Genomic DNA, 9,613 nt, shown 5'->3' on the forward strand with positions numbered 1-9,613 from the left:
CCCAATGCACCACAGAAAGGACTCTTCCTAAATTCTGTAATACATTATAAAAGTATAACCAAAGAACATGCAGAAATTTTGTCACAGAAGAATATTTTATTTCTTAATTAATTAACACTGTATTTGAAAGTAGAAAGTGCAAAATAAGGCATACAGAAGTACCAACTTTTGCCCCAACCCAATTTTTAATTGGGGTAATTTAATATTTTAAAAGTTGGTCCAAGTAATTGTTGATAATATCAGGACTTCAAAATAAAAACAGAAGCTCTTAATCTGAATATATTTTTTCTCATAAAGAAGTATCAATTTGAAGTGTTAAATTTACATTTTAGGCCGGGCATGGTGGCTCCTGCCTGTAATCCTAGCACTCTGGGAGGCCGAGGCGGGCAGATTGTTTGAGCTCAGGAGTTCGAGACCAGCTTGAGCAAGAGCAAGACCCCGTCTCTACTAAACAAGTAGAAAGAAATTAGCTGGACAACTAAAAATATAAAGAAAAAAATTAGTTGGGCATGGTGGCATGTGCCTGTAGTCCCAGCTACTTGGGAGGCTAAGGCAGTGGGATTGCTTGAGCCCAGGAGTTGGAGGTTGCTGTGAGCTAGGTTGACGCCACAGCACTCTAGCCAGGGCAACAGAGTGAGACTTTGTCTCAAAAAAAAAAATAACATTTTATATCTTGAAGTTATATTTTGCTTGTGGGCTATAAAACTCAGTGGACAGGGGGAGGATCAAAATGGCGGACGAGAAACACAGCCAGAAAGAGTGTCTCTGCAGAAAAGACAGATTCTAGCAGAAATTAGAAAAAAGAAGCAAGAAGGCGAGCATACAGCAGACGAGGGCCGGAAGGAGGGGTACCTGAGACCCCGGGAGACTCCACGGGAGGAGGCTTCGGAGCAGAACTGGAAGCTGAGACTGCAGGAGCAGCCCGAAGACCAGTGGCAAGGGTAGGTGGATAAATCACCTTTCCCCTCCCCTGCATTTGGGACTGCTGGTGGGCTCCCCAGCGGGTGGAGAGACCTGCGGACACCAGCCCAGAGACAGCCACCGCCAGCTAGTGGTGAGCCTGTAGCAGATGCGGCACCAGGCTCCCAAATCCCTCCGGGCACCTCTGTGTGCACAGACCCGAGCCGCGCGGCAGGCGCCATATTGCCTCCTCCTCCCCTCCGCCGACCCCACCCGCGGCTGCTCAGAGAGACAATACAGCCACCAGCCGGAGGCATCTCCAGGGAACGGGACCTTCCCTTTTGGGACCCTACATCTGACTAAGGGGAACTCAGGCTGTGAGCTCCCTACCCGCCAGCCCTCCCAGGTGCTGCTGGCACGGTGTTCCCAGGAGAACGGTGCCGACTCAGAGGCTGAGAAACACAGACACAGCTTGGGCTCCCTGCGGGTGAATTGGGACCAGAACTCCTCTCCCTGGTGGGGATACAGTTTGAACTCTGGGACCCAGAGGTCGGACCTGCAGACCAGATCCCGTGCACCGAGGTGTAGCATTGCCCAGGGCACAGAAGGGATATTTGTGAACAGCCTGCTGAGGTGTGTGTGCCTCCAGGGGCAGATCAGCGTCCTAGAGGGCAACCCTCCCACCAAAGGGAGGCCGTGCGCCCAGCCCAGGCAGCGTTTCTGTGCAGGGAACCTCCCCGCCAGCATCACAATCCCGGGAGGCCTGGTGCCGTGTGGTCTGGCCTGCTGGCAGAGGCCCAGGAGTAGCTGCGGAGTTGGGGAGGGTGGAAAGAAGCGAGGCCCGCTCCAGACTGCGGGTCTCAGACAGCCCCACCCCCACAAGCAGACTTTCTGGCTGAGAGGAACCATTCCAGCCCCACCCTGACAGCTTTTCCTGGCAGCAGAGAACAGAACTTTGACCCCTGCTAACGGCATTGGTGATGCCTGAGGGCATGCTTACCCAACCCAGCTCCGCCCAGAACAAGAGCTGATAACAGGACATAAAAACAACAGCATAGCCTGTTCCTCCAAGCAAGCGCCACCTACTGACAGGGACAGCATCCTGCACAGCCTTTTCACGGCACCCACTGACTCAATATACAGGGAGTGGTCGAATCTCACCCACAGACACCACCTAACGCCTCAGAAACTAAACAAGGCGTGTGAATATCCAAACAAAAACCTAAAGGAAAGAAACAACAACTGATCGACATGGGAAGAAATCAGCGAAGGAACTCAGGAAATATGAAGAACCAAATGGAAAACACACCCCCAAAGAGGAGCACCAGCCCCCTAGAAACGGACACCAACCCAAATCAGGCAACCAAAATGACAGAAGAGGAATTTCGTATGTGGATCATAAGAACACTCACCGAGCTGCAACAACAACTCAATAACCAACACAAAGAAACCACAAAAAGCCTCCAGGACCTAGAACAAAAGTTCACTAAAGAAATAGACACAATGAAGAAAAGTTTAACTGAACTCCTGGAAATGAAGAATCAATTCAGAGAACTACAAAATACGGTGGAAAGTCTCAAGAACAGGGTAGATCAAACAGAAGAAAGAATCTCAGAGCTTGAAGATAACACCCTCCAACTAAATAAAACCATCACAGAGATAGAGCAGAGAAACAAGAGAAAAGAGCAAAGCCTACAAGAGATGTGGGATTATGTGAAGAAACCTAATGTGAGGGTCATAGGGTTACTAGAAGGGGAAGAAGACAACACCCAAGGGTTGGACAAGCTATTTGAAGATATAATAGAGGAAAATTTCCCAGGCCTTGCTCAAAATCTTGATATACAAGTTCAAGAAGCTCAGAGGACCCCTGGGAGATTCAATGCAAACAGGAAGACGTCACGACATGCAGTCATCAGACTGACCAAAATATCAACTAAAGAGGCCCTTCTAAGAGCTGTAAGACAAAAGAAGCAAGTAACATACAAGGGAAAGCCAATTCGAATAACATCAGACTTCTCTAATGAGACTTTACAAGCTAGGAGAGACTGGGGCCCCATTCTCACTCTTCTGAAACAAAACAATGCCCACCCTAGAATCTTATTCCCTGCAAAACTAAGCTTCATATATGAAGGAGAAATAAAGACATTCTCAGACAAGCAAAGGCTCAGAGAATTCACCAAGACAAGACCAGCCCTACAAGAAGTACTCAAAACAGTGTTACGCATGGAACACCATAATAAAAACTCACGAATATAAAAACAACCAAAACCCAAAGATTAAAGGCCAGATAATACAATGGCTCAAGAGAGAAATCAAAGCAACAACATCCAACCCAACAGAATGAATAGTAATCTACCTTACCTATCAGTTCTCTCACTAAATGTGAATGGCTTAAACTCTCCACTCAAGAGACATAGGCTGGCTGAATGGATAAGAAAATACAGGCCAAGTATATGCTATCTTCAGGAAACACATCTAACCTGCAAGGATGCATATAGACTAAAAGTAAAAGGGTGGAGATCAGTATTCCAGGCAAGTGGAAGCCAAAAGAAGGCTGGCGTGGCAGTTCTAATTTCAGACGATTTAGTTTTTAAATCAACAAAAGTAGTGAAAGACAAAGAGGGTCATTATATAATGGTGAAGGGCACACTTCAACAAGAAGAGATAACAATTTTAAATATATATGTACCCAACTTAGGTGCACCCAGATTCATAAAGCAAACCTTACTGGATCTAAGCAAAAGGATTAATAGCATCTCCATAATCACCGGAGATTTCAACACCCCACTGACGGCACAAGACAGATCCTCCAAACAGAAAATTAATAAATAAATAATGGACTTAAACAAAACCCTGGAACAACTGGGTCTGACTGACATCTACAGGACATTCTACCCAAAATCCACTGAATATACGTTCTTCTCATCAGCTCACGGGACATTCTCTAAGATTGACCATATCCTAGAGATTTACACAAAGTAAATCTCAAGAAATTTAAAAAAATAGAAATCATACCATGTACCTTCTCAGATCTCAGTGGAATAAAAGTAGAAATCAACCCTAACAGAAACTCACATTTCTACACAAAAACGTGGAAATTAAACAACCTCCTACTAAATGATTACTTCATAAATGAAGAAATCAAGATGGAAATAAAAGAAATTCTATACTCCTACACTGCTTGTGGGACTGAAAATTAGTTCAACCTCTGTGGAAAGCAATATGGAGATACCTTAAAGCGATACAAGTGAATCTACCATTTGATCCAGCAATCCCATTGCTGGGCATCTACCCAAAAGATCCAATGACACTCTACAAAAAAGACACCTGCACTCGAATGTTTATAGCAGCACAATTCATAATTGCAAGGCTGTGGAAACAGCCCAAGTGTCCATCAATCCAGGAATGGATTAATAAAATGTGGTATATGTATACCATGGTGTACTATTCAGCTCTAAGAAACAATGGTGATATAGCACATCTTATATTTTCCTGGTTAGAGCTGGAACCCATACTATTAAGTGAAGTTTCCCAAGAATGGAGAAACAAGCACCACATATACTCACCAGCAAATTGGTATTAACTGAACAGCACCTAAGTGGTCACATAGGTACTACAGTAATAGGGTATTGGGCAGGTGGGAGGGGGGAGGGGGCGGGTATATACATACATAATGAGTGAGATGTGCACCATCTGGGAGATGGTCATGCTGGAGACTCAGACTTGTGGGTGGAGGGGGGGAAATGGGCATTTATTGAAACCTTAAAATCTGTACCCCCATAATATGCCAAAATAAAAAAACAACAACAACAACAAAAAAACAAAACTCAGTGGACAGCTAAGCCAGAGAGAAGTTAGGTGCCAAAGATGACTGTGTTTAAACCTAGACACTCAATTTGGAGACACATCATCAAAGAAGCAGTTGCAGGTTTCCACTTTGGCATGAAGTTTCTATGTCTCTGTTCTTCCTACTGGTCATCTAAGTTAAAATACCTACTTATTTATTACTCATTCAATTCGTGGTTGAGCAAAATGTAAATTCTCCATATAGAGGGAATTTTACATGACCTTTCACTATGAAGGTCAAATTGGATCTCTAATTTAAATTTATGAAAGAAAATAATTGATATTTTGAAATCGCTAACTTTTGTTACTCATCCCCATTTACTAATCACTTATTTTTATGCTTTTCTTCATTTAAAAAGGCCTATTTCACCTCTTACCCTTGTTTAGGCTTAATTGCCCAAGGGCACCGGATATCAATTAATAGAATTTTCTCCTGGAGTTCCAGATCCACTTCCACATGTGTGTGTCAGGAGTCAGGAGTCTCTCCATTTCTGCTCTCCTCGGCTTTCTAAATCCAGACCTTTGTTCTCTTCTGGACTGTGGTCTGGTCTGTCACTGCGCTTTTCTCATTCTCTTCTAGAGCGTTGCAAACTTCAGTGTGCATCAGAATCACCGGGCTGGGCTGGTTAAAACAGATCTCTGGGCTTCATCCCCAGAGTTTCTGATTCAGCAGCTCTGGAGTGGGTCCTGGGAATTTATCTTCCTCATAATTTTCCTAAGGATGATGGTGCTTGTAGCCTGGGAACCACTGTTCTAGTCCACAGTTGTTTCTTTGTAAACCAAACTCCTCCACTGGGAGATCTCTGACTACAGAATAAAAGCCCCATCCCTTAGCCTGGAGGGCATCTTGGAAGTGTTTGTTGGTACCTTCACTCTGAAGCCCTGGCTAGAGTGCAGTGGCATCATCATAGGTATTCTCCCATTCTGTGCATTGGAGATTTTTTGTTTGTTTTAACTGCAAGTCTCTGAGTTACAGAGAAAAGTTGCCTGAGATCTAAACAGAAGTAAAATATAATGGGTGGAAGCCAGGATACCCAGGCAAAGGTAAGACTGAAAATAAATGGTAGGAAAGACTGAAGGAAAGCCTTGCTTTTCATGCTCTTGTAGAGGCAAGGGGCTGGCCCAAGGAGGAGGCCTAAGACGGAAGTGATCAAGCATAGAAGAGAGGCATGTGAGAGGGTCCAGAGAAGAGAGGAGTGGTGGGATGTTCAGAACATTTAACCAATGATGTCCTTCACTTTTCTAGATCACTCTCATGCCTCCTTGGCTATTCCTCACATTCAAATAATCAGGCCTGATGTTTTATGGTTGTAGCTCATAAAAGGGATACTTCAGCAAAAAACAGAGAAAATAGCAATTTCTTTTTGGCTTTTGGGTGCCAAAAGTCTAGCTTCTTAGGTTGATGAGGATAAAATATCTTAGAAAGTAGAAAGTAGGAGCTAAGTTCCCCACCTCGAGAGTAGAATGGATTCCTGTGCTGGGAGTGTTGGAGGGAAGAGCTGAGAGCTAGCGTGGTATCACGTCTCTGAGAAAGGGTCCCTATGTTTACTGCATGTGCTCAGCCCTGGGATGGCAGCAGCGAACCACCATAGATAGCTCTGTGGGATTTGAAAGCCGGCGAAACCCATGCCCCATGTCTCCTGGATAGAGCTTAGAGCCATAAGACCCCAGTAAAGATATGAGATTCCAGTAAAGGCACAAGACCCCAGTAGGTGTATTTGGGCAAGCACAGGGCCTTGGGAATTTAGACTTGACTATGTTTCATGAGTATAGAAGAAGAAATTGCTGCCTTAGGTGTCCAGGGAAATAGGACTTTAAATAGGCTCACAATTTTCCACAACTCAGGGTAATGGAAAAGCAGTATGATGATTTCCAATCTCCCAAGGGCAGCATGGAGGTAGGAACGGAAACCACATGGGACTAATGCTCAATCTGGCTGAGATCTGCTTACACAATCATTATCTTATAGTTTCAGAACAGCATGTGAATATTATTAATACAGGCCTAGGCAATTAGAAGAAAAAAACAAGGCAGGTGGGGAAGTGGTGATGCGAGGAAGATATACTATTTTCTTTTTATAACAAGTAGTCAATTGATACTGTAATTGATTTCAACCTCTTAATGCTTTCCATGATTTCTTAATGTTGATCATTCTGTAGTCTTAGCATCTAGAACAGAGCCTGGCTCAGTATTTATTGAATGAATGAATCCATACAATTCCTGCATTTGAGGGTTTGTGTCCATTGTTTTAAAGGAATGTTACAGGTTTCATTCCCTGGAAAGCATATCCTGATATGGAGTGTAATGAGCTTGGATTTTATTAAGGAGTGCCTTTAGCATCAACACTTATGGAAGGAAAAAGAGGAAGCAGGTTTGGGCAGAGAAGGAGGTTCAGCTACATTGCAGGCCTAAGCACTATCTCACTACCTCTCCACAGGGACCTCCAGAGTGAGGGGAGCTCTTCACAGTTGTTCCAAGACAGCTGGGCTTTCATATTCCTGCATCAATTAGTCACTGATGTGGGCTGCCACAAAACAGGGCATGGCTTGGGCCAGAGGACCCTCTGCAATGAGGCAGTCCTGACGGGGCTGACAGATGGAGGCACTTTGCCAGTGGCACTCTCTCCCTACAGCTGGGGCAAGAAGTCTTTCATTGAAGAGAGATCTTGGCAGCATATGACTTCTACCCCACGAGCCAGAAGTTAAATGCCTTGTTTGAGGTCATACACCTTGGATCCAAACTTAGTTTTGTCTGACTCCAGAGCCCATAACCTTAATAGATTTGCTTTATTGTACCTGTTGATGTAAACTCTTTCCTAAACTGGCAAGGGTAAGAGTTAGATGTGGGAGTTATTCTCAGCCTGCTGGGTTATTGCAAAATGCAGGTCAAGGTAAAGGACTTTTGTGTGGCACTGACCCCAATCCATCAAGAAACACTCAGTGCTCCGCTCAGCTGGGAGCGCTTTGTATTGAATGATGTGACCAACTGATAACTGCTATTGTAACTAAGATCACAGTTTGAAATTGCTGCCCACCTACCTTGCTAACAAGTTTATATTCCCTAAAATATTATACAGTCAGATAAAACTGATTAAGCTTAGCTTGAGTTGTAGAGTATATTAATTTAATCTATGGCCATAAAATATTCATTAAATCAGTAGTTTGCAAAATGTGGTCCCTACTCAACAGAATCAACACCACCGGGGGGACCTTCTAGAAATTCTCTGGCCCCCTGTAGACCTACTGAGTCAGAAACATCAGTAGTGGTAGGGCCCAGGTGATTCCAATGCATGCTAGAGGGTGAGAACTACTGGAAGAGATGATAATGATAATTAGTAGGAAAAAACAACCCGGGTTTATATCGATAATTAGCAAATAAACTATGTATAAATATTCTTTTAAAAATGATTTGTAGAACTAATTCTCAAGTCAAGAAATAGTATGTTGCCAGCACCTTAGATGCCTGTTTGTCCCCTCACTCACACCCCACAGCAAATATTTTGTTTTTATTTTATACTTTTTTTTTTTTTTTTGAGACAGAGTCTCGCTTTCTTGCCTAGGCTAGAGTGAGTGCTGTGGCGTCAGCCTAGCTCACAGCAACCTCAAACTCCTGGGCTCAAGCAATCCTCCTGCCTCAGCCTCCCGAGTCGCTGGGACTACAGGCACGAGCCACCATGCCCGGCTAATTTTTTATATATATGTATTAGTTGGCCAATTAATTTCTTTCTATTTTTATAGTAGAGACGGGGTCTCGCTCAGGCTGGTTTTGAACTCCTGACCTTGAGCAATCCTCCCGTCTCGGCCTCCCAGAGTGCTAGGATTACAAGGGTGAGCCACTGCGCCCGGCCTATTTTATACTTTTAATATTTAGGAATACATCCATGAGTGCATGTTTTTGAAGTTTGTGCAAAATAAAATAGTATTTAATAATAAATATAAAAAATGGTTTGAATATTTTCTCTATTGCGTTCATAGTATTTCTTTTGCATAATGGACCTCACCCAGCCAGAGATCCCAACTTCCTAATTAGTAAGGTCTGAATTAATGAAAATTAAAGATTACCTCCTTGGGGACTAATGGATATGCAAGTGGAGCATGGCTGTGCCCCACTGACAACAGCTTGACTATTTACTCCCCCCTACCAGGAGATTAATGGGATCTAAATTGAATACTTAAGTATTCCATTCACATAATGGAAGCATTGTTAAGCAAGCCTTCCTTAAATTTTTTTTTTGTTGTTGTTGTTGAAAAATATTATAAAATTGGTGTCTAAATCCCAGAAGTCAATGGGCAATCTTGAAAAAGATCACTTAATGTGCCCGGTGGGAAAATAATAACTGGCACTTAACATGTCACAGGTGATGTGAGTAGCTTTCACTCCTTCACTAGAACATTATATCCAGTTGAAGACTGAAATACTCAGTTCTTTCATGTTGAAATATATGTTTACAGGAAAGTGAGTTTGTGTGCTATAAGCAAAGGTGTGTATCCCATTTTGATTCATTTATTTTTAAGAAGCACTGAAAACTTGAAGGTAGGTACTAAACTCCGTTAGGCAGTGGGGAAGGCGAAGGTGCATGTCTAGACCGATATCACTACAAAGCCATGTGGAGATGTAAGATAGGTAAGCATGCGCTAGGTGAGGAATTAATGCAATGAACGGGAAAAGAGTCCCAGTGAGTGGCGCAGTTTGTACGGATAGGAGACTTTTAGGGAGCCAGCAGATAGAACTTATTGGGAAACGTACTTGTTCAAAAGTTGGAGTTTTACAGTGATGATACTAAGTCATCAAAAGAAGGATAAATATGTTTCAATTTTGTTCTATAAATGTATATTTATAGAAAGGTTTCTATTTAAAAAATCAACTA

The sequence above is a fragment of the Microcebus murinus genome, chromosome 10 (assembly GCF_040939455.1).
Source record: "Microcebus murinus isolate Inina chromosome 10, M.murinus_Inina_mat1.0, whole genome shotgun sequence".
NCBI lineage: Eukaryota > Metazoa > Chordata > Mammalia > Primates > Cheirogaleidae > Microcebus > Microcebus murinus.